Raw genomic sequence first — 22,569 nt, 5'->3', positions numbered from 1 at the left:
TTCTTATTGCACGTGCAGAGTCAAATAAAAGTCTTTAATTCAATGCATATACTGCATACTGAAATATGACATCTGTCACTGAGCATATTCCCACCAGGCTGCCCCTCCAGTTGGGTCTTCAATAACCCTTTTCAGTGTTCTATCATCCCGGGAGCTTGGGTGGTATAGAAATGATGGGCCCATTTCTGCCCTCTTTTGTATAAAGTGGGTCACCGATCTGACATGACATTGTGTGGGATCCAGTGCCAGTCATTAAAACAATGTAAGCCCTCAAATAATAGTGCTGGCTGAGAACTTGTGGGCAAGAAAGGCAAACCCACACCCAGAATATGTGTCTATTCTTCTGATGAACCACTGGCCCTTTCAGGATGTAAGGGTAACAATGTAGCTAACTCGATACCAAGAGGCCAGTTTGTCTCCTCAAGAAATGGTCCCTATCAAGACTCAGCATTGGTATCTGATGCTGACTTGGTAGATCAAACTTAGCGGAGTTGGTGCTATTTGTTTCACGCACAGCCTCTGTAACCACCATGGCCACTTCATGCACATGTTCGTTGTGCTGGCACTGGGAGATCAGATGACAGATGCAAACTGACGTCATCTGACTGGCCCATTTTGTCCACTTGGATGTTTAAAGCCTCTTCTGTGGTAGATGCTTTCTGGTGGTCTCAAGCATGTGAAACTAAGATCTCACATTGTGCCACTGTCGCATGTCCATTCATATGCCTCTACTCCAGCCCTTCTTGTCCTCAGTCTCCTAATTTGGTTATCCTCCTTCCTTTGGTGCATAGTTGTCTGAGTAACTGGCTGGGGCTTTATAGCCATACTTAGTCACCAGACAGGCTATTTCCAGAAAACATATGACCTCAGGCAAGATGACCTTTTGCAGCTCAGGCATATCTTGAAGAAGCTCAGAAATGGTGATTTGGAGAACTACAAGTCGCTTATTATGGAATGAGCAGCATATGAGAGGCAGGGAATAGTGGGATATATAGTTGGAGAAATAATTAAGGAATGCCTTTTAAACTTGTAAACCATCCTATAGAACTTGAACTTTATTCCAGAGGTGCTGGATCCATGGAAGTGTTTCAGTGGAGTAGTAATATGCTCACGTTTCATTTGTGCTTCAGAAAGATCACTGGAGCTGCAGTCTGAAAATAGATTCAAAGAGCTACTCTGCCCTCCTCAAATATTGACAACTTCATAGGATCTCTCTCTAGTAAAAAGACCTCCTATATTTCCAAAGGCAACTGTTCACCATCCAAATGTCCAATTATCTGTGCTTCCAAATTTGCTGTAATACAAAACGACCTTGAAAAATTTTTGATGAGGCCAGCATGCAGAGGAAAACTCCGGTTATAGTCAAGAAGGTTTTATGGTAGAGTCATTCCATCTGTGTTCAAAATCAGATTTGATGGCTAAAATCAATTAAAAATTTTTATGACATCTGTGATAAATGCAGAATTTGATTCTGTCTATAGCAGTAAGCAGGAAGGAACCAAACCAGGTTAAATTTCAAGATACTAGACCTGATAATAGAGTATATTTCACAAGTAGTCATGCAAATTGGCTAAAAGTAATGACCAAATTAGAGATCTTAATAATGATTAGGCAGATTAAAAATTTTAATTTATAGAAAACAGTTTTAATATAAAATAATCTTGCTACAAGGAATACAAGAAAAGCTCTTATTTTTATTCCTATTACGTACATTACTTTTCCCAAAGGATACAACTTGGATTTCATGTTAGGAGAAGCTACAATGGCTGGATTTTTTTTTACACTGGAAATCCTTCAGATTATTATTTCAGTACCCAGATATTTATGTCAGATCAACTTAGTAAAGAATAAAAAACTTCAATATGGCTAAAGAATACTTTGTAGCTCAGGAGGGATGGCCTAAAGTTTATAGGGGTAGATAAGAAAGAACATTGGGTAAAGTGGCAGGCTCTGATACATAAAATTAAAAGACTATAATGCTTAAGAATACTATATAAGGTAAAATAAAGATTTGGATATACGAATTTCAGTCAAGTGTAAGCAAAAGCAATGAACTCTTCTTGCATAATTATTACAACTAGATACAGTTGATTTGTATGTGTCTAATCAGGACTGTGCTCTCTTCAGTCTAGTTACAAAGGAATAGTGGAGATGAGAAAGCATGTAATAGGGAAACACTTATACAGAGAAAATGAAAAACTTACCATACTGTACGTGGGAATCCATAATGGAAAAATACAACTGGTAAATGCTCATGCATCTGAAACCATTTTGAGATATGGTCTCATTTTCTATTCCACAATGAATTACCTTTTACCATCCAATTAGAAATTTTCCTCTTTAGTCAATATTTAATTTTCTTTCTCTCTTATTTTCCAAAGCATAGGGGTTTTCTCTCCCCCTTCATTTAGAATTGAGGTTCTGGGATGTTTTTCCAGCTGAATAAGCAAAATGCATAAATCTGGACAGTCACTGAGCAGGAGCACTGGTCCCACTAAGGAGTAATGAGCACATTCCTTCAACTGTTTTATCATCACTGTCCTATTTCTGTGGGTCAATGAAAAGAACAACTTATAAGACCATTTCTGTAATTCTCCAAACAGCCCAAAATGAGACAATTAGAAAATCCTTTCACCTTAGTGGCTGATTCTTGTCTGTTTAATGTAACTCAGATCTCTTTGTGTCTGAAAAGCAGTTTTATAACTCAGCAGTTTTCATTATATCCTTGTTTTTCTGATTGCTTCTTTAAAGCATTCTGTACTTCATGCTACTTATTATGACAGATTTAAATAAATACCAAGGCACCTTTCAGCATGACTTAAATTCAAGTTTGGCATGATGATTTATACAGGCCCACCCTCTTACCTACTCCATTTTCCTCAGTACAGGCCTTCAATGTGGTTCATTAAAGAGTTCAAGAGTTTATCTCAGTGACTAACCCAGCCAGACTGTGCAAATAATTTTCAAATAAATAGAATTTGTAGCTATATGTGGTCATTAACCATTTCTGTGAATTAAAACGCTTCTATTAGCATGACCAAGTTTTAATTTATATTTCGTGAACAGCAACCAATGGCATGCCAAGAAAACTGAAGTTTAATATATATGTGTAATATATTTATGTATATTTTCACAATTTCTTACATGAAGCCAAATGACTATAATAATGTTGAGTCAGAGACATTTTTCCTTCATTCTATAAAAATTATTAAAAATCTTGAGCAACATGATAGACATAATAGAATTGTTATGAAAATGGGCATATTCTATAACTATACCTTCCAGCGTGGTAGTCACTAGCCACACATGACTATTGTGCACCAGAAATATGGCTGGTGCAGCTGAGGGACTGAATTTTAATTTAATGTAAATTTAAACACTTTATATTTAAATCTAAATAATAGTCATTTGTGTCTAATGGCTACCATATTGGATAGAGCAGATCTACGACAGTAAGAAACAGTTACTGTACTCACATTTTCACAATATTGGGAGCAAACAAGTGTAATTCTTAAGTACAGTATAAAGGTATAATATTAGACATAGGGTGGCTAAAGAAATATAGAAAATCTCTGACGCAGATTATAAGAAATGGAAAGACATCAAGGAAAGTTTCTAAAAGGAAAGAAAAGCAGTTGTCTTGAAGGAGTTAGAGCCCAGAAGATCCTTTACTGCACTTGCAAAGGAAACAAATTATATTGATTATGACCATACTCATTTTCAAAATAGATTATTCCATTCACTGTGATTGGTGCTTGTGTTTCCTTCTTCCAGTCTTATACCTCTGTGTGCAAGAAAACGATCATCAGGAAATCTCACAAGCAAAGTTTAAGGAGTACCCACCAAAATATCAAATCAATTCCCCACTGGATACCAAAAAGTACAGGTAAATGTTTTGGAGTTTAGTAATCTACCTTTTCCACGTGCTGTTTGAAGAAATGTTTTACTGCAAGCAATATGTAATTCTCCACTTTTAAAGTCCAGAGGAAGAAAGTCATTCATTGTTTTTTCCTGTCCTGTCTATGTACTTAATTTTAAAACAGGTCTAACTAACCATTCATAGTGGAGCTAGAAGGTGATATTAGGAAGCTGGTACACAGTCCCGCTTATGACAATGAACAAGAATTCCCTTACTTTCCTCCTTCCCTTGTTCTTACTTCCTGTTGTGTCCCGGTTGAACCTGACCTCCAACCTGTAATTTTTAGCCCAGTTTGTGACATACTCCTCACCATCCATCAAATGGACTTTTAAGCTGACTTCCTATAATTTCAGCTCTCGGTTCAGTACTGAATTCTTGTTTGTTCTGTTGCCCCTCCTGCTCCTGACTACTTGGGGTTAATGTACTTGCCCTTCTCTTTTGTACTCTAGAAGCAAGACCTCTGTGTCCATTAGCTTGGCTGACACTCAGATTGATTTATTAGAATCATAAAGTGATTTTATAGATTCCAGAGATATCTATCTAGTATGTACTCAAAGATACCATTTAGAGTATTATCTACATTTTCTGAATTTTTAAGAGGATTTGATTTTAAATCAGAAGCACACAAAGGACAGTATGGGATATTGCCTAAGTATTCATCTTTCTGCCCTTTGAAAACACCAGGTGTGAAAATTAAAGAAAGCCATGAGTTCCTTGATGCTCCTCCCATCAAGTGGGTGGGCTCTGTAACTGCTTTGACTAATAGAATATATTGGAAGTTTTGCTATGCCTGTTTCTGGTTCCAGGCCTTTAGAGACTGGCAGCTTCCACCTCATGTTTCTTGGAACACTCACTCTTGGAAGTCAGTCACCACGCTGTGAGACAGCCAAAGCTGCCTCACAGAGAGGACTAGCCTGGCTGAGCTCCCAGCCAGCAGTCAGCACCAACTTGCTATTCCATATCAGGAGCCTCCTCAAGACCTAAATCTGATTTCATTTATGAAATCCTGGACCTTCATCTTGAACATGATGCTATATTGGGATGAAACTTTTGGGGTTTTGTGAGGGGGTAAGTGTATTTTGCATGTGAGAGTAACGTAAGTACTTTTGGACGGAAGGCTAAGTGTGACAGATTAAAGATGGTCATAAATTCTTTACGCTTCTACTATTGACAGTTGTAGTCTGTACCTACCTTTCTTGAGTCTGTGGGCTCTATGACAGCTTTGAGTGTGGCAGAAGTGACATATTAAGAGACCGGAAACTCCCACTTCCTGTCGCTTGGAACATTCACTCTTAGATGCCACCACCATCCTGCGAGGAAGCTGAAGAAAGCCCTTGGAGAAATCCACATAAGGAGGAACCGAGGCCCTGAGCCAATAGCTCTAGCTAAGCCCTCAGCCATCAGCCAGCACAAATTTATCAGATATGTGAGTAGATCTTCCGGCTCTCTTGAGTCACCACAGCTGACGGCACATAGAGCAGCAATGTGCGCACAACAGAGCCCGTTTGTATTCTTCATCCACAAAGCCATGAGATAAATAAAATTCGTATTTCAAGCCACTAAGTTTGGGCAGTATTTGTTACATAGGAATAAACAATGAGAACCCCAGAGTATTGTCAAAGTAGAATGTTTCTTCTCCCTCCTTGGAATTCTCTTCACATAAATCTTTGCAAGGTTAGTTTATGTTCAGCATTTAGTACTCACTTAAATGCAATATCATTAGAAGTGCATTCCCAGTCTTAGGTATCCTTATACTCTTAAACTCATCACATTATATTTTCACTGTTTATTTCTTTGGGCTTATTAACTGTGTATACCCACTCCCATTAAAATTAGAATACAAATTACGTAAAATAAGGAAATTTGTTTACCTTGTTCTTTGCTATATCTCTTTCACCTAAAGCAATATCTCAATATATATGTGCTTAATACATATTTATTGAATAAATTAATTACTAATTATATTCCACTAACTTCACTATAAAAGAGGATCTGATTTTGTGGTAATAGAGGTAAAGAGTACTAGAACCTTATAGGTTCATCTTCTATATCCAAATGCTTTTGTCATTGTTTCTCAATCATTGAGCCACCAAATTAAGAAACTAGATTCTGACTGAATCAGATTTCAATAATGGTTCAATCACAGTGATATTTTATACCTAGAAGCCAAATATCCAGAGAGCTGTAATGTTAGTTTAGTTCATCACAAACCAATGCAATTTGAACTGACCTGATTAAATGTGTAGTGATTTTTTTTTTTTTTTTTTAAGATTTTATTTTTTCCTTTTTTCTCCCCAAAGCCCCCCGGTACATAGTTGTGTATTCTTCGTTGTGGGTTCCTCTAGCTGTGGCATGTGGGACGCTGCCTCAGCGTGGTCTGATGAGCAGTGCCATGTCCGCGCCCAGGATTCGAACCGACGAAACACTGGGCCGCCTGCAGCGGAGCGCGCGAACTTAACCACTCGGCCACGGGGCCAGCCCCAAATGTGTAGTGATTAATTGGAAAGAATAACATCAAAATCCCTAATTCAATCACAAGAAAGTATCCAATATATGGCCACAGTTGTGTTTTGAGTCTCTCTCATGGATTGGCTGTCTCTCTGCTTTGCATGGGAGCTGGTCTCACACAACATTTTGAGTTAGATGATAGTTTTACACACATACACACATATTCTCACACACACATGCTTTCTCCCACTCTTTTCCACATAATTCAAGTCACTTACTGTCACCACTACACTTGTTCAGAAGCATCTATAACCACATGTCATTCCTTTGTGATGGATGGCTTTAATCAGTGGAAGATAAAGGTTACAGTCTATTTCAAAAAAAAGTCTAACTTTCAGAGAGTAAATTATGCACGTGGAATCCAGAGGACATAGTCACTGTACTATGTACTCTTTCTTTACTCTCTTTACTTCTTAGCGTCCTGTGTCTCTTTACCAAACCCTTATGGAAGGCACATCAGGAGGTCTTTCATCTTCACATCCTTCCCCTTTGTCTTCTACAAAATCTCCTACACTGTCATTTAATAACAAAGAAATATTGAGGTTCTTATAATGCCCTCAAGGAGACTAACTTTCAGGATTTTCAGTAAGGTGGCAGACCAGAGCGTAAGTTAGCATCCTGTTCACCCGCTGAATGTATGAGGTAGCTAGCACTCCTGTACTGCCCGAGTGAATGGCCAGACCTGTTTAATGAACACAAATTATCCCTACCTCTGTTGAAGCAATCTTTTTTTCTCTCCTAAAATATGGATTGGTGTGTGTATGTGCACGTGTGTGTGGTAATTCCTCAAGAAAACTCCCGCTAACGTTTGGGTTGCAAGAGTACTACTGAGTCGGGTCTTATATCCTTGATTGTATAAATACGAAGAAGGAGGTCTCTTTGTCATTGAAATATGAGAGGAATCATTACAAAACTGTTAAACCACGAGGAAGTATGACCCTGATCATTAGATCACAAGGGGCAGGATAATGCCTGTGAGTGTTTGACGTGCATTTTCAATTTGCTGACCACTGCTTTCCAAGTGCATTAGTTTTCTAGTATCTGTTAAAACACTTACTAAAAACCATTTACAATTTGCATGTTTGGAATTTCCTCTATGATCTGAGTTCATTTCTTTTCCTTTGACTTGAAAATGCCCTGTGTAAAATTTCAAGGGAACCACATGATTATCTACCACAGCCCTTGACAAAACCAAAGCGATCACACTAATATTCCCCCAGCTTCTACTCTCAGACACTTGTGAATCCTGTCATCCAACTCATCATGGTGCTAATACATTCCCAAGCACTGAGGACTCAGAGGAGCACGATGCTTCAGTGTGTTTATAGAATACATTTCGTGTAGACAGGCACGAAAGGAACAGTTTGCATAATCATCTGCCAAAAAGAATCCATCTGTCAGAAGAGTGGAAGCTGGTATCAAACAAGTTCACAATCTCAATTTCCATTCTATGCACTTCATTTCCTTGAGCCTAATTATCATTGTGCATATAAATAACAAAAATACTTCTTCCTGGTTACAGTTCAAAATTCTGGTCTTGGCAAGAGAGAACAATGGCTGCTCATTTCTACTGGGCTGTACCATTCAGATGAGTGCATCAGGGCTGGAAAAGCCAGGCCAAATTCTGTTGTTGCCAATGCGAAGCTTTACTTTACTGCTTGTGGCAAATGTGGCATGTGTGAACAACAGAAATACTGTCTCATTTCCTTAGTGTTAACTAATCCTGGTGGGGTTCCAAAGAAGAAACACAGCCCAGTTCCCCTGAAAAGTATTCATTTTTGTACTTATTTTCCAATAAAGTTCTTAAATTTCTGCCCAGTTAACTATAGCAGAAACATCAATGTTCAGAGAAAAAAAGTACAAAGATTCATTTAAAAAACTATAATAAAATTCAAATGTTAGGCAAAAATGCAAAAAGAAAATTGAATTATTTGCTTCATGAGATATTCTTTATTTAAAAATTATTTGTGGGGCTGGCCCAGTGGTGCAGTGGTTAAGTTTGCATGTTCCAATTTAGTGGCCTGGGTTTCCAGGTTCAGATCCCGGGTGCGAACATTGCACTGCTTGGCAAGCCATGCTGTGGCTGGTGTCCCACATGTGAAGTAGAGGAAGATGGGCACAGATGTTAGCTCACGGCCAGTCTTCCTCAGCAAAAAGGGGAGGATTGGTGGCAGATGTTAGCTCAGGGCTAATCTTCCTCAAAGAAAAAAACAAATAAATAAAAACAATTTAAAAAAAGATATAATTCACTAACCAACAGTAGACATTACGAACCCCATGGTAGATCTGGGAGGTCTGTACTTTCTTTGCTTTTTTTTTTCCTAAGCCATCAAGGAAGGTAGACATTACTAGTTGAGCTGAAAGAATAGGTAAATACAATAAGGAGAGAAAAAATTGCAGAAAGAGGCATATTTTGTTCTAGGGGCATTAAGGATTTTTTCAGAATAAGATTATTGCTCCTATAAATTTTCATTTCTTTTTTTAACCACTTTATTGAGGTATGATTGACATACAAAAAGCTATACATATTTAATTGAGCAAAATTCTTTGACTGTTCAACCCACTCTAGGACAGCTGCCAGTTCCGTCTCTGCTTGGGTTTTGCCCTGTTCCAATGAGCTTAATAACAAACCAAAAGACTTCTTTCCTGCTGCCATTGTTCCTGCAAAACTCTGCAGAAAAACAGCGAGGAATAAGGGCCCTCTGTAGATTCTTTTTTAGCTATAGAGCATAAACACTCATCCCATTGCTTAAATTAAGGAGAGTTCTTAAGTAGAACTGAGTAAAGCTGGGACTTGTTCTTGATATAATATAGAGGGATAAATTAAAAGAAATGTGTGTGGCAAACATGAAGTGTTATAAAAATGTTCCTTTTTAATGTGGCATATTTGACCATTACAAATGAGGTATCTAATAAAATTGGGAGCTTTCTTTTTTTTTTTTTTGGAATCTGTATCTTTTTATCTAGAAGGCATCAATTTTCACGCCTTAATGATTTACATAAATCAAAAGTTTTATTTTTCTATTTTTAAAAAGCCTAATAAAGTGTATTGTATCATGACGCTGGAAGAGCTTAGCCTCAAAGTATTCAAATTTTTCTGAAAACTAAAGCAAAACATTTAACTGGCTATTTCACAAATATCAATTTCTCACATTCACACTGGTAATCACAATGTAAAAACTGTAATTAATTGGTAGTTACAATGGAAAAGTGTTTTAATATTACAATTCTAAATCTGGTTCTTGAAACTCTTCAGCACTGAGTTTAATTTATGAGAAATAAAATCAGTACAGGAAAAGGAGCAACTAATTTAGGGCCTAATGCTGATTCTACTACTCTCTAATAGGGGTATAAGACAATAAACTTATTTAGACATTACTTTCCTAATCTGCTAATTGAGATTTGGATTCTCTCTCTTAATATCCCTTTGCTAGATTTAACTGAAAGTCTGTTCTCCTTGTTTTTTATGGTAATAAAACCCTTAATATTAGCTAGGCATATGGCTACCCAAAAAAAAGACTATATGTAGCATTCTCTCTTATAGCATGGTTTGCCATGCAATTAAATTCTAGCCAATGAAATATATTTGAAAGTGGTGTATATAACTTCTGTACAGAACCGGCTCTCTCCTTAAAAAGCTTTTTCCTTTCCTCCACTATCCTCCATCCTCCTGGCTTGAATGTAGAAGTGATGTCTGGCCCTAGATTAATTCTCACAAATTATGAAGACAACATGGGAATAAAGGCTTTGTGTTGCAAAAAAGTAGCTCTAGTGCTTCATTTAAGTAGAATTATATTTTTGCAATGTTTGTTAAATATCTTTGCAACATATACCTTATTTTTAACCAGGACTGAATAAAAGGTTTCACATTTGTGATTTATGGTTCCTTAATTTTCCTTTATAACCTCTTCTTACTGTTGACACCAGTTCTGCCCTCATGTTTATTCTATACTTGCTTATTCAGTATTTGTACCCTATCTTCTAGTTTTCTCAAAACTCTTTCAATTACATCCCTCCGTTCTTTCATTTCACCACCTGTTTTACTGGTCCAGAAATATTGAATAGATTCTGTTCCTTCTCCTTTTTTACACAGCGATTTTTCTAGTTAACTCTGCTGCTTTTGTGGATGTCTTCCTTATTGCATGATTTGCCTTTCGCTATTCCGATGATGTTTCTTTTTTGTTATTGTTATTTGTTTTTTCCTTTTGTTTCTTCCTTGGTCAGTCTCATAGCAGCTTCTACTATAGTTATTTATGTGATAAGCCCAATCTTTCTAAACTGATAAGAGTTTGCTTACATCTCTTTTGGGTCTTTTAAATGATCGTAATTCAGTTTTTGACTATTCTCTAACCTAAGATTTGAAATGTTTGTTGTCAACCAGATATGAAATGAAGCTACTCATATAGGAAAGACTAGGAGAAAAAGAACCTTTACACAAGAAAGACCTCTTTACATTGAGACTAGCATTGTTATTAGCTGATAAGTTTAAAAATTATAAGTTATTTCATTTACTACTAAAGTGATTTTACATTTTGAAATGTTATTTGTTTTATTTTTTATTGATGCACATACAATATCACATCACTTGCTCTCTCAGATATATTATTTCTGTTGAAATAACCCAGTTTATAATAGCATATAACTTATTTAGTATTTATCCATTTATAAATAATAAAGATGGCAAAATGTTTCTAAAAAGCAGTATTAGATTAATACAAATCATAATAAAAAAACTAAAAAGAATCCATGAACATGTGCCAATACATAGATACATAATATTTTATGCCTTTAGTTTTCTTTTTTTTAGGAAGATTAGCCCTGAGCTAACATGTGCTGCCAATCCTCCTCTCTTGCTGAGGAAGACTGGCCCTGAGCCAACAGTCGTGCCCATCTTCCTGTACTTTATATGTGGGATGCCTGTCACAGCATGGGTTGCCAAGAAGTGCCACATCCACACCCGGGATCAAAAGCAGCGAACCATGGGTCGCTGAAGCGGAACATGTGAACTTAACCGCTGCACCACCCAGCCGGCCCTATGCCTTTAGTCTTCTTGATTGACTAAAATTCTTCCATGACCCTCTGAGAAATTCTAATTTGAAAACTTGAAGTTAAAAAAAAGAAGTAAAAGATATGTGTGCTTTTAATAAAAATTCCAATGAAAATAACAATGCCTTTATATTTATATAAAATTTTTCAATATCCAAATTATTTTTGCGTATATTTTGGTCATGATGACAGTCCAATGAAACAGGTTCTATTTATTAGGATTCCATTTGGTAGTTGCGAGAACTGAGGCTCTTATAGCCTCAATGCAAGCACTATGCTAGCTATGTGATAATTAATTAACTATAGCTGTGCTCCCCACCAAAATATGTTGGAGTGTTATTGTTGGATTTATTTACTGTAATTGTTTTCCCTAAAACGTACTTTGTCTAATATAAATATTTTTTAAAATCAAAAATTGTCATATTTTTCTACGCATACTTGTAGTATATACTTAAATAGATAAACTGTGGGTTCTGACTTTAGTCCACAAAAGTGTTGCTCCTCAAACGTTGATGTGCATACCAGTCATTTAGGGAGCTTGGTAAAAATTAAGATTTTGATTTAATAATTCTGGGCTGTGCCAGATTCTGCCTCTATAACAAGTTCCCAGGTGATGTTGAAACGGCTAGTCCAAGAACTACACTTTGAGAAACAAGGCTCTAAAGAACTGGTTATAATAAATGTGGTTAAGGGACCAGTTCTGGTACCATTCAAGATGCTCTTTCATGTGTCCCAGATGAACTTATGCCTCCCAGTGTATGCTGGGAGATCTGTTACCCATATTCTTTCAACCTGTTTTAATATTATCATTAATATCTGAAATCTCTTAGATACGTGGACTTTAGTGTTGAATTTTGTCTGTAAGGGAAGAGTAAATTGACTATTGTCCCTTTCCAGACCACATCCTCTTACCTCAAATCCACTCAAAGAAATTAATATATATTCATCTCTATTGTTTTTCCATGCTAATAAATCATACAAGGCATTATATTTAGAAGTACATTTTAAAAATTTCCTTGTTGTACAGAAATGTGATCATATTACACCTACCTCTCTGCATCTTAGTTTTCATTTAGTATATCAAGATGGAAAAACTTCTGAGTGAGCATTCTTCTTAATATCTTCTTATTCCCCATAGTTTGGATATGTCACATTTTACTCCACCATTTTCTTGTAGATCAACACCCATTTTATCTCATTTTTGCCGTCACACAGTTACAATAAATATCCTTGTAGTTATGTGGGTGAGGCTTGTATTTCCATATGATATAGTCACAGAAGAAATATTGAATATGCACATTTTTATTTTAATGGATTTTGCCATAGAGAGCTCCAAGTACTGTAAAATATATATTTCTACTAGCAATGTATTATAGTAATTTCTTTTTTTCTGTTAACAGTAGGTGTTGCTAATGAGATAAAACACATCGAACGTATCATATGTTGTAACGTACTATCAATAAACCATTTATTATGTATATTTGCCTGTTTCCAGAATCTGGGGCCACACTATATTATAGATGTTAACTCAGTTGCAAATATTAATCCTAATCAATAATAGGTATATTAACTGGGTTTAAGGTGTATTTTATGATGTAGCATATTTTAAAGTATATATATAATCAAGTATGTCTAACTTTATTTTTTCATAGCTTCTAGGTTTTTTGACATGGTTAAAATTTTTCGTAACCAATAGGATGTTCATTTAATTATAGAATTAACTCACACGTTATTATAAAATGTCTAATTTTTATATTCATATTTTGCTTCATCTAAAATTTATTTTTGTGAGTAGTATGAGATAATAATCTTTGCTTTCTCCTATTTAGAATGCCATTGACTCAACACATTTGTTAAATCAGCCATTGTCTTCCCACCAAATTAAAATATACCAGTGTCAAACATAAAAATTCAATTATGTATACACTGGAATGTATTTGTTCTTCCCTTTGTTCCACTCTTTGATTTTCTATTCTTATACCAATAATAGTTTCTTTAAAATTTTGATGATTTTATATTGTTTTAGTACCTTATAAGGCTAGGCTTCTGAAACTATTCTTGTTAGAATTGTCTTAGTTATTCTCAAGCATTATGTTTTCAAAAGAAATTTGAGACCATTTTACCCAAGTGAAAAAATAACTCTTGGGGGCCAGCCCAGTGGTGTAGCAGTTAAGTTCACACACTATGCTTCAGTGGACTGGGGTTCACAGGTTCGGATCCCAGGTGCGCACCTACACCCTGCTAATCAAGCCAGGCTGTGGCAGCATCCCAAATACAAAATAGAGGAAGATTGCACAAGACGTTAGCTCAGGGATAATCTTCCTCACCAAAACAAACAAACAAACAAACAAACAAACAAACCTCTGTTGTGATTCCATTGGAAATTACATTAAATTTATAATATAATTCAGAAAGAACTGACAATTTCACTGTAGTAATCTTCCCTTCAAAAGCATGGCATGTCATTCTATTATTCAGATTTTATTCTACATTATTGAGTAAGATTGAGTAGTTTTCTATATATAGTGTAATACTTGATATACTTGATTTTAGTTCTACTTCCTTATTCAATGTTTGCTTTTATGTCATTTCATTGTTATTATGGTTTTCCACTTCTATATTTTGCTGGTTTATTCAAAAGCTACAAATTGCTTTCTTTATTTTCCCTTTGGGGATTTTGCATCCCACTATGATAGATTAGCTTGTATTAGGCCAACTTGTCCCTTGAAGAATAAGTATAAAAGCAGTAAGAAATGCCAAAAACAACTCCTTTTGCTTTGAGGAAGATTAGCCCTGAACTAACATCCGCTGCCAATCCTCCTCTTTTTTTGCTGATGAAGATTGGCCCTTAGCTAACATCTGTGCCCATCTTCCTCTACTTTATATGTGGGACATCTGCCACAGCATGGCTTCACAAGCAGTGCGTAGGTCCACACCCGGGATCCAAACTGGCAAACCTGAGGCCACCGAAGTGGAGCATGTGAACCTAACTGCTGCACCAACAGGCCAGCCCCAAAAATAGCTCTTTTAAGGTAATAGAGTGCAATTAAGAAAGCCAGAATTTTACAGGACAAAGATCCCAGAGAGAAGACAAAACATCCAGATATTTTTCTGCCACTTTTCTCTCCAGGTATTTGTTGATTAATAGCAGTAGGAAACATGCTCAGAACTTCTGGTGGTCTCATGGGACCAGGGGAAAAATAATTGCAATTTAAAGGTACAAAGTGCTCTAATACTGGAGGAGAAAGACCCTGTAGAAAAGAGAACTGCAGGAAAATAAGTCTGCTTTTCTCCTTGAAACATTATTCATTTCTTAAAGTCAGAGGACAAAGGCTGAGAAATTGAAGGAATAGATATTTATAGTCTAAACTAGGTATCAGCAGTTCATGACTCACAGGTTAAATTTAGCTCAACGTCTGGTTTTGTAAATAAAGTTTTATTGGAACAAAGACGTATTCATTTATGTTTTCTCCATGGGTGCTTTTGTGCCTCACTTGCAGAACTGAGTAGTTATAACAGTGATCATACAACCTGAAAGGGCTAAAATATTTACTATTTGGCTGTTCAAAGAAAAAGTTTGCTGTCCTTTGGTCTCAACCAAATACTTTTAACTATAAAAGGGAGTTTCTTGGTACTTATGCTAGGAAAAGAGGCATAAAGCCTTCATAAAGACTGAAATATCCCCTCCCTATTTGGACTGGGGAAAGTTCCTCCTATTTCTAGCTGCATTCTAGAAGTAAAGTAGATTATAGAGGAAGATAGGATCTTGCACAGCCTCCACAGTTTTTCATACACAATGCTGGTATTAAATAAATAATTTCCAGGATTGTCAGAAGATTGAATGGAAATGACAGAAATTCAAGAGAAAAACAAAATCAGACAAAAGAAACAGATCCAGAAGTGATAGAGATATTAGAGTTTCAGACAAGTATTTTTAAATTACTGTGATCAATATGCTTAAGAGAAAAGGAAAAAAAAAATAAAAATTTATATCAGAAAACTGGAATCTATCAAAATAGAAAATCTTTAGAAATTCTAAATCTGAGAAACACAGTAACTTAAATTAAACATTTAATAAATGGGTTAAAGGAAGAACAGCAAACAGAAGACCAGTGAAGTGGAAGATGGTATAGAACTAAGTATCCAGGAAAACGCAGAAAAGAACAAAATAGCAAATGGTCTGTCATTCACGTAATTGGATTTGCGTTAGAGGAGGAGAGAATTAATAGGGCAGAGCAATAACTGAAGAAATATTGGCTACGAACTTTTCAAATCTGATCAAAATCATCAAGCCACAGATTTTAAATGCTTGTTTAAACTAAAGTTGTGTTTAAGTTAAATTACAACTGTTGTTTTGCTTAAAATATCTGCCTCCTAAGAGCAGTCTTATTTCATTAAACTGCCTCTTTCTTCTATTCTCGCTTATCTGCTGGGGCCCCTTAGCAATAATAGAATTTTCTCTTGCTTGCTCATTAAGGCTCAGTCCAAATACTGGAGTGAGGTGGCAGCAATCTGGAGAGAGGTGCAAAACAATGTATTCCTGCTCTCAGAAGAGGTAACAGTCCAGTTTTCAGTTCTATGTCACTCTCATTTTCAGGGGCACAGAGAATTCAGCATTCCAGGCTTGTTGTCCCACAGCTCCCCCCAGGCAAAGGGACCAGCTGGTCCTCCATGAAGCACTCCAGGCGGAATTATGCAGCCTCTCCCTTTCTAGGGGGTGGGATTCATGGATATGTGCAGGCCAGTCTCCTGGGAATCCATCTAAACTTCCTCACCCTAAACTTTCCTCCACTTGTCCCAAAGTGATATCAAGCCCAGCGGGGAAAAGATCTGGACTAACTCTTCTCCTGACTCCAGTTAAGCCTGGGGCCTTGCTCTAAGCCTCTAAGCCGCAGTTTAACTTGTGTGTGTCATGAGGGAGAGAAAGTTTGGGGTAGCAATTAGGATAATGACAGCGGGGCAGTAAATGTTTAAGCTACCATGTTTTCCTATTTTTCTAATCTTGCCTCTTTCAAAATGTATTTAAATAATACTATTTCCTCAAAAAGGCTTATTATTCCAGAAACTTCTTTTAAACAAATCTAACTCTGAAGAAAATTTCATGCAACTAAAATAAAAGCCCCAAATATACTCTTGCTCTTATATGGCAGTAAACCAAACAGATCATTAGTGGAAACGCCACTATAATAATTTTTCTTTTCATACACCAAACAGTTTTGTGCAGAACAATATTTTACTAATAGTATCTCCTTTTATATGTACTCCATAAAACCTACTGTGAAATCCATGACAAAATTATTGTGTTTATACATTTTAATTTCAATAGAAAGTTATAAAAATAGAATTATTTCCTCTGTTTAGACATATATTTGTTGATAGATTTTCCATATTTTTCAAAATTCCACCAGAGAAGATAAAACACGATGGTTATGAATTTCTGAGCCAACTGACTTGGTCAGATAGGTATTATATTCAACATCATGTGGAAGATTTACAGAGATATGTTCAATAGTCTCTAAATGAAAAATGTTCTTTTTTCCCCAACGATCATATCATAAATAGAAATTAAAAATTAAATTATTAAACCTTCAGGAGTCTAGAATTCTCCAAGTGTTAAATATATTGAATTACTAGGATGCAATTTCTTTTCTTGTTTTCTGGATTTCAAATGACACCGCACTGGCAGCAAACAGAGCTGAACCAAATTAACACTGAACAATGAAGAAAAATGAAGCTGGCATCCTACCCCAGAGGATCTTGCCAAAGGAACACACTTTCTTTCCCCATTTCTAAACTCATTCCATTTTCAGAGGATGAAATGGATCTCCTATTCCACACTAGTAAAAAGGAGATTGAATTTGAGAAAATTCAAATGCTTGTGAGGAGAAACCCTAATTATAATCATCCACATTTATATAATAAATGTCATAACTAGGCCTCAGAGTACTATGATTAAAAGCAGTTATTCTTTTAATTTAGCAATACAAACTTTATATGCAAGGTGGCAGGTGATTATCTGAGACAAACTCACATTTGTAGGCAGTATTGTTAGTGGGAGTCCAAATATTGCTTATCCATGATTGCTCAGCCATGAGGAAGCACCTCACAGATTTCCCACTACCTGCTGAATTAATTATGACCAGTTTCGAAGTTAAAAGGACCTCTGAGAGATATTTCAATAACCTAATTGTACAAATGAAGGAATGGAGGACCAAAGAGATAAACTACTCACTTCTAGTTGCCACTTGGTAGAGTTAGAGGAGATCCCAGGATTCCAGATTTCTACACATGGACTCTTATGCCCATATTTAGTAACCAGATATCAACTTGTTAATTCAATAGAAACATACAAACAGCTGAAATTTTCTCATGTCATATACACACACACAAATATACACAGACAAAATCTCACTCACTTTTAAGATATTCAGAGAAGAGAATTACCAAGTGTAGGGGAGCAGAATTTGCCATCCCAAAATGTGTCTCTTTAGCTTGACTATTTTGGGATGATTATTTTTAAGGACAAAAGACTCAGGCAGAAATCTTGACCTTCCCCCTAACTGCCTAAAAGAATTTAAGATAGGAGAGCTGTTCCAGGAAGGAGCTATCACCATAGATAACTATAGTATAATATGAACTAGGTGTGGTAGACAAGGAGGAAGCTAGCAAAGTCTTCTCCACATCTCACTGTCTCTGCAAGGCATGGCAAACATTTGTTTACTAAACATTTGCATTTCCATCTCCATGTAAATTGCCTTCCTCCCCATTTGAAGTCCCAAACCATTGCCCCCACCGTCCCCTTTTACCTCTAGCTGAAGATGTTATTTAAGGTGGTGGCTTTAGCCATTTTGGCAAATTACTCAGTTTTCCTGATTTTCTCCCATGTATACATGTTATTAAACATTATTTGATTTTGTCCTGTTATTCTGTCTCATGTCAACTTAATTCTTAGACCAGCCAGAAGAACTCAGAAGGATAGAAGAAAATTTCTTCCTCTCCTATACAACAAATTATCTGAAGGAGAAAGAGGGGAAAGCACCACAGAGAACGTTGAAGTTTTTGCAAAATGAGAAATTTCCTGAGTGAAAATAATGAATTTGGTCTTTGACATGTTAAGTATTAGGTGTCAACGGAACAGCATTTACTTGACTGCACTGTGGGGAAGAAAAACAAATACATCTCAGTGTGTTAAAAGCAACGGATTTAACAAGCCATGAGGTCTTTTGGATGAATTAACTCATTCCTCTACACAATACAAAATAAAAGCTGGAAATCTGTGAATAAACCTCAAAAGTAGTGACAATATTGTGACACTGAGAGATGAAATGTAAATTGGTTCTTAGGTGAGCAGAAGTTGTTATTCATTAAGAAAAATGTATTTTAAAAGTATATTGAAGAACATTTGTTATAAATAAAACAACACTAATACCATTTGAATTCCCTTAAATTCTAAATATTTTCAACTTCACAAGGGAGCTAGATATATACAGCGACAATGCAGTAGGCAATTATCAAGAGGTTATAAGCTGTGCATTGGAATTTCCACAACTATTGTGAAACATAGAAAGCAATTTTCCTATTAAATGACAGTAGATAGAGCTTTGAAAAGAAATCTCTAAATAACTTATTCTTTAAAAGCATTTGTCTTTGAGAAAACATGGTGAGCTAATTTTCATTTATGAGCAAGGAATGTTAAAATATGGATGACATAATAACTTGATTCTTGAGCCATACAAATTCTTTGCCTTAAAATTTTATTCCTTTTGACTTCACGTCATTTTAATTGATTTGAAATAAATAGATTTCAGTCACAGTTAGAAAATGACATTTTTTTCCAAAGTCAATTTATAAATCTGTGATTATTTAAAAACTATGTTTATTACTATGATAGGTTCTGTGAAAGATAAGAGAAGTATTAGACATTATCCTTGTTCTCATGAAATTTACATTCTCATTGAGACAGCAGGATTTATCAAATTAGTAGCATATATTTACTAAGTGACTAAGAGTCTCTGACTGAGTAATGGACTAGATTGAAAAAAAATCCTCTAGGACCAGATTATTTAAAATCACTGAAATCAGACAGGAATTTAAAGTTAACATCATAGACAACATAAAGATATTATAGGCTTTCAAGTAGAGAATTGAAAGTTTTTCTCCTGTTAGATGTCAACATAAAATTGGTTTGGGAAGATTAAATTAGCAGTAATATGCAAAAAGAATTACAGAAGGGAAAAATAGAGGTAAAAAGACTGTTAAGAAGCTGCTATTATGATGAAGAATGAAAACAATTAGTCCTTTAATTAATGTTCTGCTTGTGAGAGTTGAGAGGAGCTTTGTATGTCCGTGATTTGTGATGTTATAATTTACTGAGCTTCATACCTGTGAGATGTAGAGTCATAACAATACATAGTTAAAGGTGACTCTCAGATTTTTGCCTGGAATACTAAAAAGATCACAGTGCCAAATAGACTTGGGGAAATTAAGGAGGAATATCTATGTTAATGAAAACAATTTTAGATTAAGACTGTAAGGAAATGGCTAATATTAACCATTACAGCATGAAGCAAAGATCACCTACTGCGAGGCATTTGGATGAATAAATTAGTAACTTGAGACACTTGTTTGCATCTTCCGAGAGAAATGAAATCCTGCTGAGCATCCATTTACCATCACAGCAAGAAAATCAAGAACGGCAGACTATAAGCATAAGAATTTTATGTGGATTGCATCTCACAAGGTATACCGGCACACGGGATAAGAAATAAATGCAAAGCCACAAGAAATGTTAGAATACGGTAGTATTTTCACTCCATTTCCGCACTTTTACAGGAACTCCAATCATGTCTGTCAATTTCCTCCCAGTTTTGCAAGTTCCTAAAGAGTCTTTTACTTGTGCTTCAAAATCTAGTCCTCTTAAGTGTAAGTCATATGACATCTATCATTTTCTCCAGTTACTCAGCTTTTAAAAATGACCTAGCCGTCTGAAGTGAATCATTGAAATTCTTGCCAGAGTCTGTCGAATGGACTGTTTTTGCTAATAGGTTCTGAGGATATTGAGAGCGCTGCTAATGCTGTCAATGACTATGCCAAAATTGCTAACAAGTGATGTCTGAAAACAGATGCCAATAGATATGGCCCTGGCTCTTGTTGTTTTTGAGGTTGTTGGCACAAACACTACTGAAGCCTTGTCTTCTCTGTGCATCCTCCATTTAAAATAACTTCCTCTTTTATTTTTACTAGTTTATGAATAACAAATCCATAGAAACTAGACTGGGAAACAAACTTAGTGTTTTAAACTTAAAATAACTCCTCTCTCATCCAGACACAAAGTCCTTAGACCACATAGGTGGGCTTTAGCACTGTTTCTTGAAAGTTTCATAGGCTAAATTTATGATGAAAGATTTTTCAAGCAGAAATAATGGAGCATAAATAAGAGAGATCAGAACTTGAGATGTGGATTTTGGAGTCAAATGCTGAGTGGTGAAAAGCAGATGCTCTTCCCAAAGGATTGCATTTACAACGAGGGAGAAGCACCTTTCAAGAAAGAAAGGATGGGAGACATGGTGGGAGCAGTGGTGCAATGAGGGCTCAGTTGAGCTGCCAAGCATCTGGAAAATTGCCAGAGGTATCCAACATTGTAAATTTCAAATGGTACCCAAAGGATAAATTCCAGAAATAAAGAAAAACACTTAACATTGTGGAGGAGGAAATCATTGCCAATTATAGGAAATTTCTTCTTGCAACCACATAATTTTATCCCAGCTACTAGTAATAGTCTGAATCTCTAGTAAAGTGGATCCTGATAACAGGAAAAGAAGTAGGGTATAGGACACACAAACTCGACTGAGGGATTGCTAGAGCCTTATAGAGAAAATACTTCCATGATGAGAAAGAGCTTGATGAAACACCTGGTTTTAAGACAATGTGTCCACATAATTTTGTTTTATGAGCAACCATTTTAGACATGAGAGAAGAATTAACAATTCTAATGTATTTTGTTGAGCCTAATGTATATCTCACTCAATCTTTATTGTCAATACTCTAAGGCACATTCCAGACAAAATAATACTCCAGAGGGACTCTTGGCCAATAATGAGCATAATGAATGAGGTACGGCTGCTCTTAGGTGTTCGTGTTTAACAGATATCCTTTGTCATCCAGCTACAAAAGAGAAGAGTAACTTATTCCTGCTTATAATAGTTTTCTAAAAGTTTCTGATGATGCCTAATCCCATGCTATTATCAATTAACCGTAAGGTAATATCAATATGAGCTCTAAGAACTCCTCAAAGTAAAATTTGTGAGAGGGAGAATGCTTAAGGAAACAAAGAAAAAGTTTTAAAATCCACAAATTCAAATATTTGATTTACAGGGAATAAAAATTCCAATTCCAGAAAAGGAATTTCAGATTGATCAATAGCAATTCAGAATTGTTCAAAGAATTAAGTTCTCAAAAATTCAAGCCTTCATAAGTTTTATTGAGTATGTACAATCTACCTAAAAATATAAACCACTTCACTTTGTGTGAATTTTTTAAACATTTATATGTATATAAACACTGTGTCAAGTTTTATACTTATTTGTTTATAAGGAGTTATTGCAAGAATTTTCATGGGAGGACTAACTATCTGAATCCAGTCTTCATTTTGTACCTATTTGTTCTTCCCTTTTCCAAGGCCAGTCTTTCAGAGTGGAGAGAGGCTAGAATAAACAGACACATAGGATTTCTTCTATATGTTTCTGGGTTTGTCTTTAATTCTTCAATATACTTAGAACTCATACCACTGTAAATATAAAGATTTGGAGAAACATATTGGACTTCGAAGGACAAGTTTTCATCTAAATAGCATTTACGGAATGCCTACTGTACTTTAGGCAGGCTCTACAGCTTAGTAATATATTTAACTTTTACTTTTGATCATTTACATTCGTCTGTTATTTCCTTCTCTAAACAGGAAAGCTGACAGATTTCCATAATAATAATGAAATGTTACCTATGTTACTTGGTGAGGAAAACTTCCTCTGAATCCAGTGAATAAACTCAGATTCATTTTCTGCCTTAAATGCTTACCATCTTTTCCTTCATGAACCCAT

The 22,569-nt window shown here is 35.8% G+C and overlaps 1 long non-coding RNA gene across 1 annotated transcript in view; it reads left to right on the top strand.

The window, feature by feature from the left end:
* Window positions 1–22,569, top strand: part of LOC139075143 (uncharacterized) — an 83,412-nt gene that overhangs the window by 50,418 nt on the left and 10,425 nt on the right. Inside the window, exon 4 of the long non-coding RNA XR_011525245.1 lies at window positions 3,775–3,886. This is a non-coding gene — a long non-coding RNA (uncharacterized lncRNA). The remainder of the gene's footprint in view (window positions 1–3,774; window positions 3,887–22,569) is intronic.

This window comes from Equus przewalskii, chromosome 13, assembly GCF_037783145.1.
Source record: "Equus przewalskii isolate Varuska chromosome 13, EquPr2, whole genome shotgun sequence".
NCBI classification, from domain to species: domain Eukaryota; kingdom Metazoa; phylum Chordata; class Mammalia; order Perissodactyla; family Equidae; genus Equus; species Equus przewalskii.
Note: the sequence above shows the minus strand (reverse complement) of the source record. Positions and strands in the feature narration are given on the sequence as shown.